The sequence below is a fragment of the Mustela lutreola genome, chromosome 9, assembly GCF_030435805.1.
Source record: "Mustela lutreola isolate mMusLut2 chromosome 9, mMusLut2.pri, whole genome shotgun sequence".
Lineage (NCBI taxonomy): Eukaryota > Metazoa > Chordata > Mammalia > Carnivora > Mustelidae > Mustela > Mustela lutreola.
Window position 1 is genome coordinate 82627705 of NC_081298.1, and position 24659 is coordinate 82652363.

At 40.6% G+C, this 24659-nt stretch overlaps 1 long non-coding RNA gene across 1 annotated transcript in view; it reads left to right on the top strand.

The window, feature by feature from the left end:
* Window positions 1-24659, top strand: part of LOC131840157 (uncharacterized) — a 511540-nt gene that overhangs the window by 486614 nt on the left and 267 nt on the right. The window contains exons 4-5 of the long non-coding RNA XR_009357224.1: window positions 21539-21704; window positions 22153-22313. This is a non-coding gene — a long non-coding RNA (uncharacterized LOC131840157). The remainder of the gene's footprint in view (window positions 1-21538; window positions 21705-22152; window positions 22314-24659) is intronic.

Sequence of the window (24659 nt, forward strand, 5' to 3'; positions counted from 1 at the left end):
GCAGAATCAACGTTATATCATACCTGTGTGGGAGTTGGCTTAACAAGATTTGCAGCGATAAAGAGCAAGATCAGAACTTTTCCTGGCTGGGTTGGTGGAATGAGCTCACCATCCATGCGGATATTTATACCCCACTGTCGAGAGTGCAGAATTGGCATTCCTTGGCATTGTCAACAGAGTGCTGGTCTGTACTTCTTTCTACTTTAAAAATGACAGAACAGAAAGCTTAGATAGTTGACATTGAAATAACTTGCCAAGAGAGGGTTGAACATATGATCCTTTATAGCTTTTTTTTCCTCACTATTTTCAACAATCTTCAAGGTTGAAATAATTCCATAATAGAGTCAAAAATCCAGGGGAAGAAAAGAAAGAAAATATACTTTAGCTCTCCATCATTCCAACTACCATACCACATTTCATGAAATGTGACATAGTTTTGCTCTACAACCTTGCCAAAGGAAGGGGGAAAAAAAAACAAAGAAAGAAAGAAAGAAAGAAAGAAAGAAAGAAAGAAAGAAAGAAAAACCTAAATTTTAAGCTGATAACTCGAATGGTTCCAGAGATATCAACTTGTGAAAAGTCACAATTTTGTATTGTGCTGAAAAGCCACCTTACAACACAGGGACTACCATCACTCTTTAATATCCAGCAGAGCCCCCCGCTGTGCTTTGTCAGTCACTAGCAACATCCAAGTCTTCCCGTAAAAGTAATTCACACTTTTTTCACAACACTGTTGCTTTAATTACCACTGAACTCTGCTGATGCTCAGGCAGGCCTGGCGGGACCAAGGGAGGGTCAGAGCCACAAAAGAAGCAAATAGCTTTATTCCTCCTTACTTTATTATTAACAAAACATCTTTGATGGAAATGTTCCTCGTTCTGAGACCTAGACTTAACTCTGGGTCCCTTGGCGTATTCATTATCAAAAGAGACCCGCAGATGTCATTCTGAGAAACAGAGAAAGAGACAGAAATATTACCTATAATCCTAATTAGAAATTAGAAATTTTGGCAAAGGACAGAATTAGCTATTCATAACTGCCAAACAACGGTTGCATTTCTCATATAGCTTTCATTTTCTGCAAAGAAATATAGATTTCATACTGTACCATCTTGCCGGACAAAAGTCAGTTTATCTACTTATTTACTGTGGATTTTTTTGTCTCAGGATTAGTTGACACAATAAATCATGTACCAGAAAAAAACCACAGAACTGCCAAAATCTACTAGTGCATAAAAGTGATACAAAGAGCCTATGCTTTATAAATAATATGACAGCAATATGATAGGCATAACATCTTATGTGTATAAGGCACCTTTCATTCCATATCACAAAATATTTCTCCAATAAAACTGTCCCTGTGAAACCAGCTTTCACAATCTCCTCCACAGAGAATATGAGGGTACCTATCAGTAACTCATATATACTTTTAAGGAAGAAATAAATAGGTCTGTGACCTTAGGTAAATGACTTAACAGATTGCCAAGCTTTCTCCTGGATCTGAAATTCCATGTTTAAAACACCGTAATGTCAAGTTACGCTATAGGCTTGTCTAACGCTTCCTCAAGTATTTAATGCTACTATTGTTTGTCATTTGTGTTTTACTAATTCCGGAGTTGATTTGTCACCACCATTCAGGGTTTAGCTGGAGAGTGTGGTACTGAGATAAATTACTGCAGGTGGAATAATAATCAGATCTTTTGCAGACCAATTGACTCATATTTGGAGCCCCCCATGATTTGCTGCCAGCCTTTTAAAATAGATACTTCTACTTGCTTCGATGTAAACCTATCATTGGTTCCAAAATCTGATTGGTCATCAAATTTTGGGGGCGGGGGAGGCATTTAGTAAATTGGAACATCTTGGAGATGGGGTTTGGGATCTGTCACTTTAAGAGGGTTCTTGGAGTTTCAGATAATGTGCTAGGTTTGGACAATTACTTGAATCAAACTTTTCTGCTTATTTCCTTACTCCCAACATCTCCCAGCATTTTCTATAGAAATCTTACCCATCTTTAGAGTCCTACTTCTAGCACACATCTCATGTAGGATTTCCTAATTTCTTCAGCTACTGGGAGCCACTGCCTTCTGAAAATGCTGAGAGTCCTACATGCATTACCCGAGACCTAGTAGTAACCCTTCTGACAAATTGCCATTATTCCCATTTTTCTCTTTATCTTTTTGCATATATCTATCTTATTAAAATATCAGATTTTTCATCCAAGATATAGTTTATAGCACTCTTCTTTGAATCCACATAATATGAAAAATGCATCCTAGCTGTTTGTAGAATGCCTGAATTTTATGGAGCATGGAACACTGCAAGCAAAGTTGAAATGACTAACCCTTTTTATGTATTCATTTAATGACACAAACACTGTGTAGCAGACTAATTTATTTTCAAAGGTAGCTGAACCAATATATATTCCATCTTATACTCTCTCCTTAAAATGTTGACAAATATGTTGAGAATTCCCCCATTGAGAAGTGGGCTCTTTGTTCTCTTGCCTTAAACTTGGGCAGATCTTTATAAATGCCTCAACTAAAAACATTGGTGGTGTTCCACATGTGGTGGAAGGGACTCTTCCTGACTTCTGGAGCTAGGTCCAGATTCTTTTGGATCCCTATCCTAGGAGCCACACCTTGAGAGCCCAGAACTGATGGGAGTCTTGCTGCCCTAAAGCCTCCATGCTTAAGAGATCACATGAAGGGACTGCACGGTGATTAAAAAGACCCTCAGTGTTCTCAGTCTCCAGCAATCTTGTTGGGAGTCCATTCATCATGGAGCAGAGAGAAGCCATCACCACTCTTCCCTAATTCCTGATGCACAGAATCCATGAGCATGACATGGCCATTTTATGCCACTAGATTTTGGGAGTAATTTCATACTCAGAAGCAATCATTGGAACACACCTAATTGTAACCACTAGAGATCCAAAATGAGTAAGATAAACTATGTATCTGCTCTTATGACACGTATAGTCTATGATAACAAACCAAAACAAATACAGCAAGAAGAAAGAAACCTTTCATCTTGTTAATTTAAACTATTCTGTTTATTTTAAAGGCTTAATGAAGGCATATTTGATCTACAATAACCTGCACATATTTGAAGTGTAAAAGTTGCTGTTTTGGCGTGTATATGCACCTATGAAACCATCACTATAGTCAAGATAATTAACATATCCCTCACCCCAAAGTTTCTTTATCTACCATCACAGTCCTTTCCCACACTCAAGCAACCACTGATTTGTTTTTCTGTCACTTTAGATTCATTTGCATTTTATAGAATTTTATATAAATTATAAGCATATGGTATGTTCCCTTGTCTAGTTTTTTTTCACTCAGTGTCATTATTTTGAGATTTATCTCTTTGTTGCTTGTAACAAGAGTTATTCCTTTTTATACTGAGTGCTAGTCCATTGAAGAGATACATCAAATTTTATTTACACATTTGTGTTGTTTCCAGTTTGGGGCACTTACAAATGCAGCTGTTGCTATAAACAGCATGTGCAAGTCTTTGTGTGGTCATACATTTTTATGTTTCTTGAGTAAATCCCTAGGAGTAGAATGGTTTTTCCTCATTGTATAACCCAAGAACTCACTCAGGAGAGTAAGGTGGAGCGATTTTGTACGTGCTTCATTTGCTTCCCATCTCTCAGATATCACTCACATTAGTTGCTTAATGTCCAGTGTCTTGGAAACTTTATATATAGATTCATAAATTCTTCTTTATTTTCAGTTGTTTCCAGTGGGAGGGTAAATATGGCCCTGGTTACTCCACCTTGTTACTGGCTCCTTTAAATTTCCTCCAGATTAATAAATTTAAAAATATTAAAAAGGAGGGGGGTGCCTGGGTGGCTCAGTCAGTTGAGCTTCTGCCTTTGGCTCAGGTCATGATCCTGGAGTCCTGGGATCGAGCCCTGTGTCAAGCTCCTGCTCAGTGGGGAGTCTGCTTCTCCTTTTCCCTCTGCTGCTGCTGCTCCTCCTCCTTCTCTCTCTCTCATTCGCTCATTCTCTCTCAAATAAAAAAATCTTAAAAAAAAAAATTCCCTCCAGATTAAGGAATTAAGAGGCAAAAGAATATCTGCCTCTTCTTTGTGTCTCCCAGAAATTTGCTTTACAAATGTTACCAGGCATTTGTGTCATGCAGTAGAAGGCCTCTGGAGTCCGTCATAATGTCTGGTTTTAATGCACATTTCTGTAGCTTACTAGCTATGTGATTTTGGACAAGTTACTTAGCTTCTCCAAGCCTCAGCTTTCTCATCTTTATAATTTTAGTATCAATAATAACAACAGGAGTGATAATAATAAAAAATAATCGGAACCATAATCATGTCATAAGGTTGGTAGAAGGTTAGAAGACAACTCATGAAAAATACCAAGCGCAATGTCTAGAACATCATAGACTCTCAATAAATGCTACTGAGTATTACTAATATAAGTTTAGGACCAAGTCCTCAGAACAAAGAGAAATTGTATCAAAACCTTGGATAAAAGAAACATGGCAAATAGCCCTAATATCATTGTATGAAATGCTTAGTAATAAAAGGAGGTTCCTCACACACTATGAATAAAGGCTCTGGGTTTCATTCTTTTTTCCAAATCCCATCACTGGAGAATTGACATTCTGCAACCTTTACACACAAAAGCTTCGAGAAATTCAGTCAACTCATGTTAGGGATCTGGGAAAAGAACTTAAAGTTCGGTCAACAGAAATGATCCTCTCAGAGAAACTTGTTCTATCCACTAGGGCTGAAGGAGGGGAGATGTGATGTGGAGCCTAATGCAGTTTGTAGAGTGAGTTTGCAGAGGGAAGCTCTCCATTTTGAACTGATGGAGGGTTTTCTGGTTGTGCAAGCTCTGTAGCCAAATGAGTAGGCTACGGCAGAGACGGAACTTAGGCTCAATTTGCTGGCGAATACAACTTTTAATTAGGACAATATTAAATAGCTAATTAAACTCTGTGTGTGTGTGTGTGGTCAGTGGAGAAATTAAGTGGAATCTCAAAATTTTTTCTTTGTTTTACGATAGATTGAATTTTCATGTGTGAGCTGGTAGGGACAGACAATGTGGACTGCATGAGAGTTTGCAAGATGTTTAGTTGATTGAAAAATTAAAATAATTAGCATTAAAACCACAACCACTTTTTAAGGACTCTTACTGAAAACCTGACTATGCCAAATGCAAGGCTTCCATGTGCTCCAATGTGATTGGGGCTACCTGAAGCTGTGTAATGTTGTGAGCATGGTGAAACAATGAAGAGGAACTTTGGTGCCAAAACAGGATATATGGGTTGTAGGACATTTTTTATACTTCTCTCTGCAATACTGTTTCTAGATATAGGCAGAAGCTACCCCTGCCTTGATCCCTGTGCCTTCCTGGGTTCATTTCTTTGTCCCATTTTAGTTTTCACTAATGGGTCATTTGTCCAGAATACCCAGAAACTTTTCCCAACTAGATCTTGAACATTGCCCCTATCTAGGCCATGGTCTGGGTGAACTAGACCCCAAAATTCCTGACCCAAATGGCCCCATACACACTTTTAGGGCCCACTCAGGACTTTCATCTTGGTCCCTTCTCTTAGAGGTAGACCTTATCAATAGCCTCTACCCTCCCAAGAGCTGAGTGTGGACTGAACATGGAAATGTAGGAAGATATGTATACACACATGTGGATGTCACAGTGCAGGGTTGGAGAGAATGGGCTGGGGAAGGTTTTCCTCTTTTGCCAATTTCAATATAGAACTCCAAGGTGCCCAAAGATTCTGAATTGACACCTGGACTTCCAGATTGTCATTACATTGTTATATTAATCAAGACAAGAAGATAGAATCTATTTTAGTCAGTCGTTTCCTAACTTGAATTCTAATGTTAAAGATATTTTAACATTGTAGTATGGGAGGACCTCTCTTTGTGCTCTTCCTCCAGGCCCTTCAAATGTTAGGGGTTGTTCTTACTTTGTGACTTTATCCTGAATAGGTTTTTCTCTCTCCGGGTTGCTTTTCTTCACATACAAAGGAAAGATGAAATAGAGGTCAGAGAGATTAACACTGATGAGTCAGCCAAACCCTCCTGTCCTGAGGTGTGTACTTCATGATTTGCTGGGTAATTACCATATCTTGCAGCCTTCACAGACGACGGAATGCTTTCTTCTTTGGCATCTTCAGAGGAGACAGTCAGCAGTATGATCTTAAAGTCCCAGAACCCCTGGCTTCCTAGTCAGTCTTAGTGTCTTCCTTGTTGTCTCCACAAGCTACTTGAGATTCTCCAGCTGGTGCAGAGGTGCCAGTTTGTGATTTGTCCCTCAGAGACATCAGGTGGTCTTAAGGTCTATCACCCTTTTCCCTCATCCTCCTCTATCAACTTCCCAGTGCTGTTGGCTACGTTTGATGTACCCACCACCCCACATCTGGTGGGGGGTTCCTCCCCAGAAATGATGCTTCTATCTTGCAAGCCTTTCATCTTCTTTAAGTTGCAGCTCAGGATTTCTGTCTTCTTAGGGAACACCTCTCTGATGAAGTAGGGAAGAAGTAGACGTGGAGTCACATAGAACTGGATTTTGATTCAATGCTTTGTTACTTTCTGACCATGTCACCTCACACAGTTCACTCAAACTTCCAGAGCCCCAACCTGTCAATAAACAGGTATATGAGGATCCTTCCCACAAGTCTGTTGGGATGATGTAAAGCAACCAGCAGGTGTTTAGATCAGCTCCCGATGTTGATTGCTCAGGTCAACCTAAGCACTTCTTCCTATGTGCATTCATAATTCGTATAACAAACCCCAGAATAGCAACATCAAGACCCCTGGCCATTAAAAGAAGTATAATGAATCTGGGAAGGGTTCCTGGTTTTTAGTGGTTGGAGTTTAGGGTACATTCAGAAAATGTGCAGAAGAGGTAGACTGAAACTGTGATGGGACTGGCATTTTAGATTAGGTGAAGAAATTTGACCTCCTGCAGTTTCTTAGAATTACTGGAGTAGATATGAAATCATCCTATCTTCTTTGGATAAAACACAATTAAGGGGCGTCTGGGTGGCTTAGTCATTATGTGTCTGCCTTTGGCTCAGGTCATGATCCCAGGGTCCTGGGATTAAGCCCCACAATGCCCTCCCTGCTCAGTACGAAGCCTGCTTCTCCCTCTCCCACTCCCCCTGCTTGTGTTCCCTCTCTTGATCTGTCTCAGTTTGTCAAATAAAGAAATCTTAAAAAAAAAAAAAAGAAAAAGAAAAGAAAAGAAAACCCACAAATATCTTAAAATATTTCAGTTTAATGTATACATGGTGGTGACGTGTTGACAAGGAAAACTTCGGGACTTCATTGCTTGCAACCATGCAAGAGGTGAGTGTTATCAAAGTGTGTTTGCCAGCACATCAGCACACAAAATAGGCTATGTCAAACATAATGCTTTGGATCAAGTGAGACTATCATATTCTTAATTCTCATTTCTCCCCAAACTAGACAAACTTGTTTCATAAGGAGTTTTCTTAGTGCTTATATTTCAAAATGAAATTTCTACCAATTTGGGATACTAATGACCTAGCCACATACCAAGTTGGAGTTTCTCCAGTGTGCATGTGCTTCTTATGAGAGGAAGAAGGCAAGCTGCCGATCAAAAGGCTAGTTGTGGGTTGCAGGCAGAGACCAGACTGGCCATACTTTTTGGCACAGTGCCCAGACAGTGTCCTGGACACGGGTGTGCTCCAAGAATGCTATTGGGTCCGGTCAACCTTTCCATGTTCCAACTAAGAGCCCTCCTTTGAAGACCTGACATTTGTTCCACAGAGAGCTGAAAGGGAGGCAGCAGTATGGACAGTCTCCAATTAGCGAGCAGATTTTAATCTACTTTGCAGAACTAATCGAATGGTTGTGCTTCCCCGGCGTTCATGTGAATCGCACCCTTGCTGGAGGTTACCGGACTAAACAATAGCAACCGCAATTAAGAGGATGTAAATGAACGTGATAGGAGAATTCTCACCAGGAGACCATCCACCTGTCAGTGTCAGTGCACTGGGCCTGGGATCAAAGAAGGGACTGAGGGGAAGAAGGTAATATGTAGCGGTTTTGCCCTGATGTATGTTTCAACTTGACTGTGGGGAAAGTCCTTGGATGGAAGTAGGAGGAATAAAAATAAGTAACAACAATAGTTTCCTTGTATATATCCCCTTGTGGGCGGGGAAGAAAGAAAACACTGCACTTTCACTTAAATACATTCAAGGTATTGTACCTCCTGGTGTACCTTAACTATGAGATAGATGGTAAGATACAGAATTGAGTAAAACATAAATCCACTTACAATAAGGGGAAAGACAGTTTCATGACCCGAGAAGCTGAGAATTCAAAAGAGGACAAATTTCCCTGGCTTTTTTCACATTTGGAAATGGGGACTGGTGGACGGAATAAGCAGGCTGTAGAAGTTTATTGCTGTAGGGTTTCAGCAAAGTCTAGAAAGACGGAAGTTGTAGAACAATAGAAAACTTGAGGTTTTGCTTAAATGCAGCTCTTTAACGCTAGGTTGCTTGGATACTTCGGGGAAATTTCCACATCTGTAGAATGGAGTGCGGGGCTTGGAGGGCATGTGAAATCTGCAAAAGTTTCTATAAATTCTTAACGATTAAAGCATCTGCAAACATTATGTGAGCAGTTTGAAAAAAAAAAAAAAAACGGTTATATAAATGCAATGAATGTAGCCTGATTTCTTGCTTCCTGCTCCTGGAGGCATCCCAGAGTACCTCTGGAATGTGCTGGGTGAGGAAGGGTTGTGGGTCCAGCCTTCTGGCAGGGGGTGAGCCACAATCGACCTTTGCTCATAAATCTTCAGAGAACATCCCTGGCTGTATTAGCTCCCTAGTCTTTGATGGACATATCATAGATGGGCCCAATTACTATCACAATGCATAGACTGTCAAGTATCAAAGGACGGAGAAGGAGAATAGACCAAATGTGTAAGGGAAGAAAGACAATGCAATGTGTGGGGTAAAAAGTCCTCTTCTGAAAAATAATTTCTCAAAGGGCCACTGAAGCATTACAGTAAACCAAGGAAAGTAGGTCAAGATTAATAGATTGGTAGATGGAGAGAATGAAAAAAAAAAGTTACCACCTGGAAAAGAAAGGTGGATACATATATTTAGGAAGCTTTTCAGAGAATGTTCAGATCATTTTTATTTTATTTTTTTAAAGATTATTTATTTATTTGATGGAGAGAGAGCGAGCACAGAAGCACAAACATGGGAGCAACAGAGGGAGCGAGAGAAACAGGCTCCCCACCGAGCAGAGAGCCCCACATGGGGCTCAATCCCAGGATCCTGGGATCATGACCTGAGCTGAAGGCAGACACCTGACCAACTGAGCCACCCAGGTACCCCCAGACGATTTTTAAAAAGCATGATCAGAGAAATCAAAGTTCTGAGAATAGATGAACCTGGTGAGGCTCAAATTATTTATCATTATACAAATATGTTCTATAAACAATGAGATTGAAATAAAGCTATACATAAATGAAACGACTGTGCCATTTTTGTTTTTAACGTTTCTGTTCTGTTTTAAAGTTCTTTAGCAGAAATCTGTAAGTCCTCATGTCTACCAAGATCAAACCAATGACTTTCTCTCCTTATATAAATACGAGGAAAAGTTTGACCTTGAACACCTAAATTATAAGGAGTAAATACAAACCAAGTTTAGTTAAATTAGTTGTACAGCTGACTTAGATCAGTCTCCTTGCTTCATCTTTTGTAGACAAAGCCTCAACGAAAAGCAAAAGCAGAGGCACCTGAGTGGCTCAGTGGGTTAAAGCCTCTGCCTTCAGCTCAGGTCATGATCTCAGGGTCCTGGGATCGAGCCCCCCATCAAGCCCTGTATTGGTCTCTCTACTCAGCAGGGAGCCTGCCTTCTCCCTCTCTCTCTACCTGCCTCTCTGCCTACTTGTGATTTCTGTCTGTCAAATAAATTTTTTAAAAAATCTTAAAAAAAAAGAAAAGTGAAAGCAGTATTAGTGACACTTTATTTGGCAGATTTAGTTAGAGATATTACAAATACTACACTTTAGCAATTCTTTCCAATAAAGCAAGAGGTGAAACAAAGATGATGAGTAGTGTAAGTTGAACTATCATGTCTCAGTGATTTAAATGGAATCAGGCATTTTTTAAAAATATTTTATTTATTTATCAGAGAGAGAGAGAGCGAGTGAGCACAGGCAGACAGAGAGGCAGGCAGAGGCAGAGGGAGAAGCAGGCTCCCCGCTGAGCAAGAAGCCCGATGTGGGACTCGATCCCAGGATGCTGGGATCATGACCTGAGCTGAAGGCAGCTGCTTAACCAACTGAGCCACCCAGGTGTCCCCAGGCATTTTTTGAGACAAAATCTTTGAGGCTGTAGTGCATCTGGCCTGTATGTTTACTGAATATTTACACCTACATAGGGGCTGGCAGGAGGAAAGAAGAGGATGCAAAGTAAAAAGTTCAGGTAGTTTTAAAAATTATTTGCCAATAATTTTAACACATCTGTATACTGTAAAATACTAGAATCATTCTTATGAACAGGTAATGTGAAAAGAATGAAGCATGGGTAACAAGATAAAAACAAATAGCGTGCATTTTAAAGGAAGGAAGAGGCAGTGGCGTAAGTTTGAGTTTTAAGTTTTTTTGGTAAGTTTTTTGTAAGATTTTTGCAAGTTTGGTTTTACCTGGAAGTAGGAAACAATGCCTTGGACACAACCTTTTGTTATACAACAAATGTCAAGTTTGAGGAAATGGTAATACACAGGCCTGTGGTCACAAAAAGAATATATATATTCTTTATATTTATATCTATATTATATATTTTATATATATATACATATATATAGTATATATTAGGTAAAAAATGTGTTATATTATATATTTTATATATATATACATATATATAGTATATATTAGGTAAAAAATGTGTTTGTATTTTGCTAAAGGTGTGCTAGGAGATGTGTTAGAACTAGAAAACTTTATGTCTTGCTTTTTTATAATTCAGAGACATACCAGGTCAAACAGACTTGTTACCGTGTTTTAGATGAAATCATGACACAAACAAAAGATGTGATAGAAGATGTTAAAATAGAGTTTGTTTTCTGATTCCTGATATGTAATAAAGAACATAGTGCTTAATGTACAGCATGATGACCATAATTGAAATAAAAAATTGAATACAAGGAATAAGCTAAGAGAGTACAATTGGCTACTCTCACAAAAAACAACTATGTGTGGAGAAGATGTATGTTAAGTAGCTTGACCATAGTCATCACTTCACTATCAAATTTCATATCAAATCATTATGTTCTATACCTTAAATATACACATCTTGTATTAAACCAGATCAAACACGAAAAAAGAGAACATAGTCTCTCTTTGCTCTAATATCCTTCTCTCAATTTCTGAATTTTACTAATATCTCCAAGGGAGTCAGTAAGGACTCAAAGTTAAAGATACTTATCCTAATTTTATCGAAGAAAATTTTATTGAATTTATACAGTCATCATGGATGATAATCAGGTTTCATAGCATTAATTTGATCCTTAAAATAGGTGTGGATGCCCTAGCTTTTGGCAAAAATAAGGTAAAACATGTGGTAGATCGGACGGTATGAACTCTTTCCGTCATGCCCGGAGCTACTTTAGGTACCTGGTGTACATCATCCTATCACATAGCCAGGAGCCAGTAAATTATTATCATTGATCCCACTTTATAAATGAGCTAACTGTTCCTCAGAGAGGGTAAGAGACTTGTTAATATTCTCCCAGCCAGTGAACAGCTAGGACCAGGATTCCAACAGGTAAACGGCCCACTGAAAGGGCATTATGAAGTCTAGGATGGTAATTTGCATGCATTTGGGGACAGAAATCATCGCATTGAATAATAGTATTACCAGGAAATTTCTTCAAGTCTTAAGATCCATCAATACGTAAATGGCACCTCCACAGGTTTCTTGTCATTTGAAGTATTTTAAGTATCACAAAGAATAATTTTATCATGGCTCAAAGTGGTCGAGATACCTGAATATATCTCTCTTGGGGGTCCAAACTCTAATTCCCATGTTAATGCAAGGAGTATGATGGATGGATGGATGGATGGATGGATGGATGGGAGGGAAGCGGGGGAAGGGAGAAAGAAGAAAGAGAAAAGAAAAAGGGGCCTAGGGTAATATTTGTCATCATTATAAATGTTTTAAAAGCTGTTTCAATGGATACCTGGGCGGCTCAGTTGGTTAAGTGTCTACCTTTGCCTCAGGGCATGATCCCAGAGTCCTGGGATCGAGTCCCACATCAGACTCCTTGCTCAGAGAGGAGCCTGCTTCTCCCTCTGCCTGCTGCTCCCCCTGCTTGTGTCCTTACTCTTTCCCTCTGGCAAATAAATAAAAATCTTTAAACAAACAACAAAAAAACTATTTTTAGATATAGAAAGACATTGATGCATTTTGCTAACAATAGTATATGATGTATATAAAATCTATAATCATCTATATATATTGAAGGAGGAGGAGGAACCGGAATTAACTGCAACATGGGGTCATCAGTGCCAAACACTATTCTATGCAGCTTTCGATCTTGATCAAAGATAAAGCGATTGAACAAAATATTAAAGATAAAACAATTAAAATGGGTAGATTGGCCATCCTGAAAGCCATTTGTTCCATGTGGGCTGGAGCCCCATGCATTCATAAAATGCTTTTTTGCTAGGAGCAAAAAGCACTTGCAGGATTTGTTGTGAGTTCCAACTATTTCACCTCAAGTTCCCTGCATGTCTTTCTGTTGGGTGACCGGTAGCATCCTGTCCTCAGACTCTATAATGGTAGCAGAGCTGTCATTGCAAGTGTGAATTCCTACACCTACACGTGGAACAGGTGTGCCTGCCCCCAGCAGGTGGTCAGGATGCTACTCACCTGTCCTAATCTGTTGTCCTAGCCGGGCAGGTGATAACTTGGCCTCTTCGAGGAATTCAAACACTCTTTCTCAGGTTCCTAAGATTCTGCATCAATTGTTATGTACCAATCGTTGACTTCTCTGTGTGTGACGTGAGGTTAATAAGAAATGACAGGTTGATTTTTTCTTTTCTTTTCTTTTTTTTTGCCTCCATGTGTAGAATCCACCGAGCACACTCTCCCAACTGCCATTAGCTTGAGACTAACTTCTGGCATCTGGGTCATATTTCAGCACAACGGACACGCCCGGGTTTCGTATGAAGTTAGCGTTTACATTATATGCTGTGTACATAGAGGTATAGACATAACTCACTCGGGGCGGAATATGCAAAGTCGCACCTACACTGCGTTCCATCTAGGTCCATAAACTCTATTCAGGGGAATCAGATGGAAGACAGAGGCTTTCTGTGATGCAACAAAATACTTCTAAGGAACATGAGTGACTTTGTAGGTGGCCTGGAATGGAATGACAGACGCGGTCACCGTATTAGTAACATACTAGAGTAAGAGACAGTGAATACGATCATCCTCTCTCTGCCCGCCACCCCCCCCAACCCCCATGGTCTTTATTAGCTTTGTCCTGACAATCTGACCTTACAGAGCTCTACCCAGTCCCGACAGCTGCATAAAACCCGCAAACAAATAGGGACTTGGTGCAGCCTTTTCAGATTTAGGATCATGTTGAAGCTTATGAATCAGATTTTTCTATGTGTGGACATGACAACTATGGAAAAACTGTAATTTAGGACATATTCTCTTTATCCTTTTATGTAGAATTTCACTTTAATGTGATGCAAATGACAGTAAGAAATACATTCAGGGAATGTTAAAGCCTTCCCATTAAAAATTCTGTATGCATTTTACATTCTAATTCATGTACAGTCAAAAACCCTGATAAAATCACAGTGCTGATTTGACTGCTGCACTTATCGTATTAATGAGGATACTTTATGCCTTTTGAAAATTGGGATATGGTCCATTATGTGATTGTAAATGATGTGATTGTATCACATAAATTTGTTATTCAATCCCCCCCTCCCTCCAGTCAGCTTTGTATATAAGAAGATTCATTGGTGAGGCAGAACCGAGGCCGGAAAACTGAACTGCAAAATAGACTTTCCTCCTTTTGTCTCTATTTCCATTTATAGAAAAGAACATAATAAACATGCACACGTGTGTGTATGTCAGTATCTGTGTGTATTTTTTTCTTCTCCTTCTTCTTCTTCTTTTATAAATTTCCCTAAAAGCCACGGGGAAAAGCGCACCAAGGAAGTCAAAATGAAAGAAAGCAGCAGACAGGCCTGTGGCTCCCAGAGGTACGTGGTGATTTTTCCCACAGGCCCCAGCAACTCCCTTGGCTTCCGAGCCGATGCCGGATGGAGCATTGCTTGCAAACCTTTCCTTCTTCCCTTTTGCAACAAGTGAGAGGTTTGAGAATGGTCGTTGGCTAAGGTTGCCTGATTCTGAGTTGCATTTGCATTCCTAAAAATACCAGCTCCTCTGTCTTTTATTTATTTTTTCTCCCGTTCCTGCCTTATTAGTCATCATTTGCTCCCAGGAGTACCGGGTGAGAGTGATCTATGAACACAGCTGCAGGAGGCCTTTGGCTTCTTTCTGCCCCTGTACCTTCTGTTTCCGAATCCCCGCATAGATGTCTACCTTGGTAAAGGTCAAAGGACTACTTTTTCCCCCTCCTGTTCATCACTAGAGACACAAACACCTCCCCTGACATCAAGAGCTTCAGAGTGTCCACAGAAAGAGTTCGAGGACTGCCAAGAGAAGTGGGCTCAGAACTCTCCGGTTAAAACAAAGGAGGGACCACCGGCCCTCAGCTGCGTAGCTCTCAGGGCCGCAAAGGGCTACACCTGTCATTGCTTCTTCAATAATGGTCTGTGGTGTTACCTCGCTGTTGCCCAAGAGGAGCCCACAGATTGAAGTGCTCCCTTGCGCCCACGCGTGCGTGATGGGCAATTGTTGCCTGGACTGCAGTGTTTCTCAAAACGTTTGGTTTGGGATTCTTCAGTACTCTGTAGGCTGGATTTTTTTTTTTTTTTTCTTTCACTTCTTCAAAAACTTACCTTCTGTTGCCTGGAACCTGGAGAAGCGGCAATGCCCTTGACAGTGGAATAACCTCTGGGATGGAGTCCTCAGAGTTTGGAGACACAAATGCCGAAGTCCTTGCTGCCCACCTGGCAATTTCAAATCTCTGACTCTTGTTCTTGCTCAGCTTGAAAGCTGTCCTTTAGGCTTTACGAAGCTCTGTGTTTTCCCAGAGTTCAGCTGTTATGGATGAAATTGCTTTATTCTCTTTAAGGTCTCTGTCATGTTGTAACACCAAAAATACAGTACCATGTGCTTCCTCCCCCTACGCCCTCCCAAAAGGAGGGAGGCTACAGGGAATGATTTGCCTAGGAGAATACAAATATGATTTTAAATTATATCTTTTAAATGGCTTATGGGAGAAGATAAGTTGCTTGACTAAGATATACCAAAAGCTCACAGGGGGTCTTTTGTGATGGAGGTAGGTTTTTTACCTTATTTCAGATTCAAGAGCAATAAGAACTTTATACAGTCTTCTGGACAAAGCTTGCTACATCCTAATCTCTGCAAATCCACTCTGTTCTGTTCACCGCTCTCTGTATTAATCAGTTCTACACAACCGTACCCTTCTCGCGACTGTTACACACACTGCATTTTTATGCTTCTGTTACTGAGTGGCCCTTTCTATATTTTTGCTTTATCTTGCATTCAATTACTCACAACTTGGTCGGTAGAATAGGATACCATCATTGCCTACATTTAGGCAACAGCACATTATGTCATCTTGCTTCATATATTTTACTTCTCTCTCTTTTAAAAGGAAGCGCATTTGAAAAATCTTGACTCTGCCTTTGGGGAAGAATCATTTACCTTCTTCCATTCAGGCTGAAATTTGTCTCCTCGCTCCCTTTGGTAATAAAAAAAACAAACCCAAAACTTTATTTATATCTTCTCAGATCCTATTAGTTAGCTCAATTGCCTAATTGTTATCGTTTTAAGAAAGACCAAGTCATTTTCTTGCTTCCAGTCATTGCTGGTCTATTTGATGGGGCCCACAATGCCACATTCTCGTGTCTGCTTACTTTCTTCAGAAAGCGTTTTCTATTTCGCTCTGACGTGCAGCATCATGTACATGGTCCATTTCCCGCCCACGAATAGGAAATACGGCTGAACAGTCTCCCTGTAAGAGAGCAGAGAGGAGGATACTCATCTTGGCAATATTGCCCATTGGACTCTATGCTTGAGGCTGAGCATATTTGATTCTATATGAATTTGCTCTGGTTTTTCTTCTCTCTTGTCTTTCCTAGTGTCTTCATGCTTCCTTAGAATAAATTTTCCTACCTAAGATGGATCTCCCCTTTTCTCTCTTGACAATGCTGAGTAAATCAAGGTGTGGAATATTACCGATGCAACCCACTCTCTGAGAGGTATTGCTGGCTGAAGCCACACTGTTCGTATGCCCTTCTGTACCCAACTGTGGATAATAACAGAATTGATTTTACCGGAGGAAAGACAAAGGAATCTCAGGGCTGCTTTCTGCATTATTTTGTTCTCAGGTTATTCTGCTCTGAATGGTAAGATCTCTCACTAGAATATTGGGTCACATTTAGCTTCCTTTATAGCAAATCCCCTGTGGGGGAACTTCTGGCATTGGGCTGTGAGGTGTTACTGTTCTATGTCTGTGTGTGTGCGTACACACACACATGAGTTGTGGTCATATTGTAACATAAATAACTTTGTGTTTTCAAGTCCCCATGAATACCTTCTTCCTTTTTTTTAAATAATTATTAAGAAAGTAGATTTTAAGCTAGAGACTAAAAGTTGGCTTTCAGATACTGTGAAAGGGAGGGGTTTAAAGAACGTTTTTTAATAAATTGTATGATGACCATGAATAAGTCAACCTACACAATTATCAAGGCAATGCTGATAATAACCACTATAAATCGAGTGCTTAGTACATCTCGCGAATTTTGCACTTGCCTTAAGCTTATTAAGTCACTAATTTTTTTCAACTCCATTAAGTATGTATTACTACTATCCCTATTTTCCTGATGTAGAAACTGAGCCATAGACAGAAGTTTTACTTGTTGAAGCCACCAGTGGTGTAAGTGGCAGATCCAAGATTCAAACCAGGTGGCATTGGCTCCTGAGTCTTGATTCTTGAATACTGAATTTTCTACCTCATTGAGAGAAAAATCTACAGCTTCTCATACAGTGAGCATCCCATCAGCAAGATCTTTCACAAATAATTTAAGGAAATTCTGATGAAATAATGTGTAATGGTATTGATTTTATTCCTACTACCTTAATTGTGATACTTTCAACTACATTATCCCTTAATATTTAAACAGCCCAACACTCTATCTTGAATAATGTAGAAAAGTCTGGGAAGTTAATAACATATAATGGTGGTTGCCTTTGAAAAAATTTCCAAATCTGGAGTGTTTTTTATATGATTCTTTATACTGTTACTTAGAATTTACATTTCTGTCTCACTTGACTTTGTGGATGATCCCTGATTCTTTTATGAAGGTGAGTAGGTACCTAGCCATCAAGGGTATGTCTGGAAAGCTCAGAGAATCAACTAGAAGCTCCAGTTTCTGCCTGTGCTTAAAGTGTGTACTACCAGATATGCATTCCAGGGCTGATCTCCACAATGAGATGTTTGTAGAGAAAGTTAGTGAATTTTTTTTAAAGATTTTATTTATCCATTTGATAGAGATCACAAGTAGGCAGAGAGGCACGTAGACAGAGAGAGAGGAAGGTAAGCAATCACAAGTAGGCAGAGAGGCAGGCAGAGAGAGAGGAGGAAGCAGGCTCCCTGCTGAGCAGAGAGCCCGATGTGGGGCTCAATCCCAGGACCCCAGGATCATGACCTGAGCCAAAGGCAGAGGCTCCAACCCACTGAGCCACCCAAGTGCCCCAAGTTAGTGAATGTTTAAGGGTCCATGCTCACAGCAACTTTCTGAGCATTGTTAAGTTGAGCTCAATTTCTTTTAGCTCACTGCCCCAGAGTTGCCATGAACGCACTCAAGAGTCTTACAGACACACAGACAAAGAATGCTTTGGATGTTCTGGAATTCTGAAAGTTTGAGGAATAGTGGATTTTGTGTTTCATATGTTATCTGTTACCAGCTGATGATCACTTGCTTTTAGTTCGTATAGAATTAAGAATAGTGAATAGAATGTTCTGTTGGTCTTGTGCCCATATTACCCATTGGATTGCGTGAATAAGCATGAAATTACTGGTCAGGAATTTCAAATTAGTACCATTTAGCATAAATATAGAGCTTTTTGGAGCCCCCAAAGAATTCTCTATATCTAGCTCTGGTTCCAACCAAGTCTTCACTATTTGATCAATACATCAGATCAAGAATAAGTGGGCCCCAAAGTCACACCATCTTATCAAATAATTATCTTTAATTAATATAATTATTGATCATGTAGTAGAAGTCACTGTCTACATGATAGAAGGCTTTTAGGATTCCATGGGAATGCTTTACAACTTAATTATGTTTCCCTAGGAGATTATAACATAATTCAATTTATTTTCCCATGTGTTTCATCAATCATTATGTGAATAGAAGGAATATCAGAATCTCATTTCTATGTCAATTCTTGAAGAATTTCGACAAGTCATTTCAGTAGTGCAGAGCTGATTAGAAGAAGCAAGTTCCCTCCCACATGAGAATGAGCCCCTGTAGCACTGTGGTGCCAGTGCCACATTCTGTTGGTTTTGTAGTGTGTGATGAGACCGACGGCCAAAGCCTGTGATAACTCATGTGTTCCAGCTTTTCCTAGCAGACCAAATTCAGACATATATAAAGCTTCCTTCCCAGATATGTGAGGAACTGTGTTCTTCTCTGAGCCTTGGTTTCCTTATCCGAGGAGGCAAGTGGAATCTAGGTTTCCCTTCCACTTGTAAAGATCAGTGCTCTAGTTTTGCTTGTGACTTAGCTCTTCCACTGTTTACAGTGTGCGTCACAAAGTTCAGTGTACTTCTGAATCACTGCGAATTATTAATTTCTGTTGAATCTTGTTAAAATGCAGACTCTGAGTCAGTACGTCCAGGTGGGACCTGGACCCCTGCCTTTCCAACGGGCTCCCAGGCGATGCTGAAGCCACTGGTCCATGAACTACTCTTAGTAGCAAGGATCTAAATGATGCACAGAGACAAAGGAGGAAAGACGAGCTCTTTATCTTCCTTTGGGAACATATCCATTTGCTTTCCTCCCAGGGCTACGATTCTCGACAACTTTCTTCTGCAGATCGCTGTAGCATGCTTCCTCTTTCCTAGCTGTATATACGACACAGAACTGGGGCTTCGAGAAGACCGAGTGCATCCACACGGAGCACAAATCCCTTTGCCAAGAAGGAAACCACAGAGCTTATCAGGAAAGATGTGTGCCTGTAATGCCATCCATCCCCAGCATGCTGAAATATGAAATAAATGAGGTGGAGTTTAATTTTAGGCTCTACAAATTTGTAATGTGTTCATCATTCCTGCTGCCATTTTGTATAGCAGGTGGAAGTAGGCAGACAGGTTTTGTGAGGAGAGCCGCATTGGAGTTCTGGTTAAATCGAGCACTCAGCCCCTCTTCTGTCCCTTCTCTCATCTTCTCCTGCAGCCATGAGAAAGAGACGCCGCTCGTCTTCGAGGGGTCCCTTCTGGAGATAAGCATCTCTTCTGCTTTCCAGGGGACAGGCTCTTTGGGGGATTTTCCCAAGCGGGACTGCAGACCGGCTTCCCAGCAGAGGGCGCACTGCCCCAGTGCGGCGGCCCCAGAGCAGTTCCTCCTCTTCTGGGGTTGACTTCTCTCCCCAGTGGGCTGGTCAGGGATCCTGGAGGGTCAGAAGTGGGCTTCCCGAAGAGAGGAGATGAAGACTCTTGTAAGGGAGAGAATCAAATCAAATCATTTCCGATCTGAATCAGTGACTTTTAAAATGAAAGGTCTAGTTGGCTACTGCTAATGGGCAGCTTTTCGTAATTCTCCGCTCATAGAAGACGAACTCCCCTTTCTTAAAGCTTCTCTGAACCTTGCATTGTCCGGCATTTGTATCTTTCACGTTAATGAGAGCTAAATAAGAATTATATAGAGAATTTTAATAATTCTCACTGGACAGTTAATTAAGCAGTGAGAAGTCTTTAGAACTGTTACTCTTTCTGCCTTTTACAGACAAGTGCTTCCACAGATTCCAACGAAAGAGGTCACATTTATACACATATATAAAATGATGTGTGGGTTAGTAATTTTTCTCGGTAACAAATGACCTCCCTAACGAGCTGAAATAGGGAAGTTAAAATCCACCTTTTGTGGCCCACTTTCCCTGAACTCTACTCTCCACTTTTCCTCCAACTTTTTTTGGACAGGAAATGAATTCCCTCTACCTTTTGGGGTTGGGGGGTGTGGGCTTAAATGTGTTGATCTCAAGTTTTCCAAACGTGTTGTTCCTCTGTAAATCATGTGGGCACAACCCAGCCTAGTCATTCATTACAGATTCTTTTCTTTTCTTTTCTTTCTTTCTTTCTTTCTTTCTTTCTTTCTTTCTTTCTTTCTTTCTTTCTTTCTTTTTTAAACAGCTTCTGTTTTTCTTCATTTTTGATGGATCCTACCATAAACTTCAGCTAGAGTGCAGACGACCATAACATTACTCTCACATAGAGGGTATTTTATTAAGTCCAGCAGTTAAAAATGTACAAAGTTCCTTGTAATAATCCATCCATTCTGTTCTCGCCTGATTCTTGGAGTAAGCCTGCACAATTATTCAAATCCCAGCTTTTAGCTACAGCATACACCTCGCCATGGGGCTATGCCTCTGTAATCTTGCTTTGGTCTTGCATGTCAAATGGAATTAACTCCCATAAGAAATGTGTGCGAAGACAACCCAAAGTGTCTAATCCTGCTGCTGTCTTAAATTTCTGAAACTCTGAGCTGTCATCTTTTTCTATTGCTTTGTTGAAGTTCTCACTTATGCTTCAGTCCATCCAAAGCTGGAGTTTAGGAAAATTTGCATTTTTATATATTTTTTCAGTTATGCTCTCCCTTGGCCTTTTCACATGTTCTCTTTGTAGAAGGATTTTTTTTTTTCCCTTCCTTCAAATTCCAAGTCCATTTTATACACAGTGGAATTTCAATGAGAGGTGAATTCACTTTTTTTTTTCTTTTTCCCCTGGGAGTACACAACTTGAAATGCAGACAACACTAGTTGAAGATTCACAAGCCAAATCCAAACAGATCTGGGCTCGTGCGCACACGTGCGCACGCGCGCGTGTGTGTGTGTCTGGGTGTGTGCGTGTGTGCATCTGTGTGTATGAATGTGTCTCAGAATATTGAATGAGAGAGAGGAGAGAAGGAATAATGATATCATTATTATTATACTTTAACCACTCACCTAGCTAATCACAAAAACTAATTCTATCTCGATTGAATCTCAAACTGCATCATCTCCCTCATGAATAAAATGGTTGGTGAAATGAGCCTGGTGAGTCTACTTGGATGTTGTATTAAGAGTAGATTAGCTCAATGAGTAATTTCGCACTCTTCCTTCTCTAGGGCGCGTTTCAAAATCGTGATGCCAAGAGTGTCCTCTTCCTTCTTCACCATACCCTGGACTCCATTTGCCACCTCCTGCTCTTCGTAGACATGAGGGATCTGAGAAAACATTCACTATCTGGAATGCAGAACAAACCCTTCATAAATATTTGGTAAAGCCCTTTGGGTGAGTAAGAACAGCTTGTTCTATTCTTTCTGAATGACTTACCCTGTTGCCTCCATTTACAAATTGTATCATTCAATCTGGAAATGAAAGCTGCCCAGCTTTTAGTAAACTTTCCCCGCAGCCTGTGTGTTCAGTCTGATAATTACACGTGGTACCTATTTTTAAATCACCAGTTATTCAGCATGGGTTTTCGGAGGTGTCTTGACTAAGTGAGGTGTGGAAGGGTGAAATTGTAACTTGGTGTGGTGGATATTTAATAAGTGGTAAACCACAGCATTCTCCATTTGGAAGTTAATTAAGGCCACTAGCTGACCGGGCTTGTGCAGAAAACATGTTCATGGTTTAACCATGGAAACAGTCACAACAACGCTCAGCTAAAAATAAATGGCCTTAAGAGACATTTTCACTGATCACTCCCGAATGCCTATTTTTTTTTTTTTTTAATAAGGAATTGTCACACTTTTGAGGTAACACCCAGTAGCACCAGCTCCTTCAGAGAAGTTTTGCTTCTGCCTGGCTAGTGGAAATCAAAGTGAAGAGTGACTCGTGGGCACAGCCGCATGACCAGACCGTGTTTTTAATGCTATGTGCACAAATGTCTCTTCGAAGGTACTCATCTGTTCTGTTCTCTTGAACCCCTTTGCCTAGTTAAGAATGGCCTTTTATATGTGGATGCAACTAGTTTTGGCATAAGATAAGTGAACTCTCTAGCATCAGATAGCTTATTTTACCCAAATTGGGTTTGAGTTTGTTGAAGAGCCCTCCTCTAGTGACAGATAATATAATATGAATTGTGTTTGTGGGTGCTCGTTGTTTCTTCATGATGAAAGTACTGGAATAAGACAATATATTTTACTGTACAATATATTACTTGGGCTAATAGGATTGAAAAAGCACATTAAATGTAAATGTCCTTTCAGCATCTGGAATGTGAAGTTAGATTGTCTTATCAAATGTCTTGATGCTGTTCTAGGATCCAGCAATATTTAGGGAAGCTGAAATAGGTGACAGCCACAAATCAGGTGACTCTGATGAAGGTGTAGCTTAGGTGAAGTGGTACCAAGGAGGCCAAAGTGCCTCTGAGGCTTCGTTAGCCTCCTTGGTTCCGAGTTGTTTTTAATGGAACTATAAGGATTCTGTTTTAAATCACTCTGGTAATGGACACACTGTACTCTTGGTCTCTGAATCCTTCCATGTGATTTTAAGGAACTTTTTTTTTTTTCCTTTAAGGATTTTATTTATTTGAGAGAGAAAGAGTGAGCACAAGCAGGGGGAGCAGCAGGCAGAGGGAGAGTGATACGCGGGCTCCCTGCTGAGGAAGGAGCCTGACATGGGACTCCATCTCAGGACCCTGAGATCATGACCTGAGCCCAAGGCAGTCGCTTAACCGACTGAGGCATCCGGACGCCCCATGTGATTTTAAACTATCTTACCGACATTGGAGCATATTGGGAACAGGCACTACACTAATTCATCTGCCTTCCCGTGCATCCACAGTCTAGTGGGTCTCTCTGGGCACCTCTTGAGCAGAATTTTGAGCTCAAATGACACTTTGTCTTTGGCAGGACTTGGTAGAGGAAAGAAAGGCACAATGGAACAAATATTCTTACCACCTTCCAAGATCGGTACCTTGTATGTTGCATACACCATTGTGTAAGCAAATAGAGATCATATCGTATTCTGAGGGCCATAGAAATTCAGGTCTAGATTTAAAACATCTTCCTGTTTCTCCTGCGCATATCTACATCAGAATATTCTGTACAAACTGATCTGGGGTTGCCATCCCTACAAATTCTCACTTGTGGCTCTTTTAAGCCTCAGATGAGCCAGCAGACGTCAATCTCTGCCAATATCGGTTGAGTTTTTCAGGCTCCATTTTCCTCTTTGGCTACTTTACATGAATACAATTTTGTTGGTTTGTGCCTCCTCCTTCCCACTCTCCTTTCATTTTTGTTATTTGTTCTAATTTAATTTGAAATGCCCAGCATCTGACTGTAATCAGGTGAGGAGGCTCGGGAGACTTCCAGCAAGAGCAGATCTCCTGAAAAGGGTCTTTTGGACACAACAGAATGAGCCTTTATTTATTATCTCAGGGATAACAAAACCGGGAGAGAGCAAGACGGCGTGGCGGCTGTCCTTTCAAGCAGCAGCAACTTAGCGAAACACTCCTGTCCCTAGGGTGTGAACAGACCGCCCCTTGGCTCAAAGTCATCCTGCTGTCCCTGGCTGCTGGTTCTCTAGGCCAACAAAAACAAGCATAACAAAACATACAGAAAAAGTGTCAACAGAAACCCCTCTCTTAGAGCCTGGCTTTTGGAAGTAGACTGGATTTGCAGTCCGCACAAAGGCTCTGGGCAAGGTTTCGTTGGCAGTGGCCCATTCTTGACGCTGTGACTCCTGTCCGTGAGGTCGGGGCACGTGGCTGATTAGGCACATGTGATCTAGTTCTCCTGTGATTCCCTAATGAAAAACCTCAGTTTCCCCATGCACCGAATGAAGACTATTGAAGAGCTGGACTTTGCCAAGAATGATGTGGGCTTCAATTCTAGCTTTATAACCCTCAGTTTCTTTTTTAGTAAACTGGGCACAGCAATATTTCTCTTCCTGATTGTGGTAATCAAGTGAAATACAGGGATGTATTATCATTGTGAAAAATACTAAAATGTTTATAGCAATGCGAAGTTTGGTGTGTAGAGCCAAGGAAACCAGGCTGTGCGCGTGCTTGAGAAATGGGGAAGCACTGCAGAAGTACAAGATATTATCCTCCTTAGCAGTATTACCTTCAAAATAGTAGGTCATTTTTCTCCATGCCAGGAGCGGGTGGTGATCCTCATCCCAAAATCAGGCCTGGATCTACCATAGGCAGAGGCTCTTCCGCTCTCTTGCAAAGAGGAGACAACTTATGTCTGCCCCTTCCCTTCACAGAAACGTTGCAGAACAGCTCAGTTAGGAGGG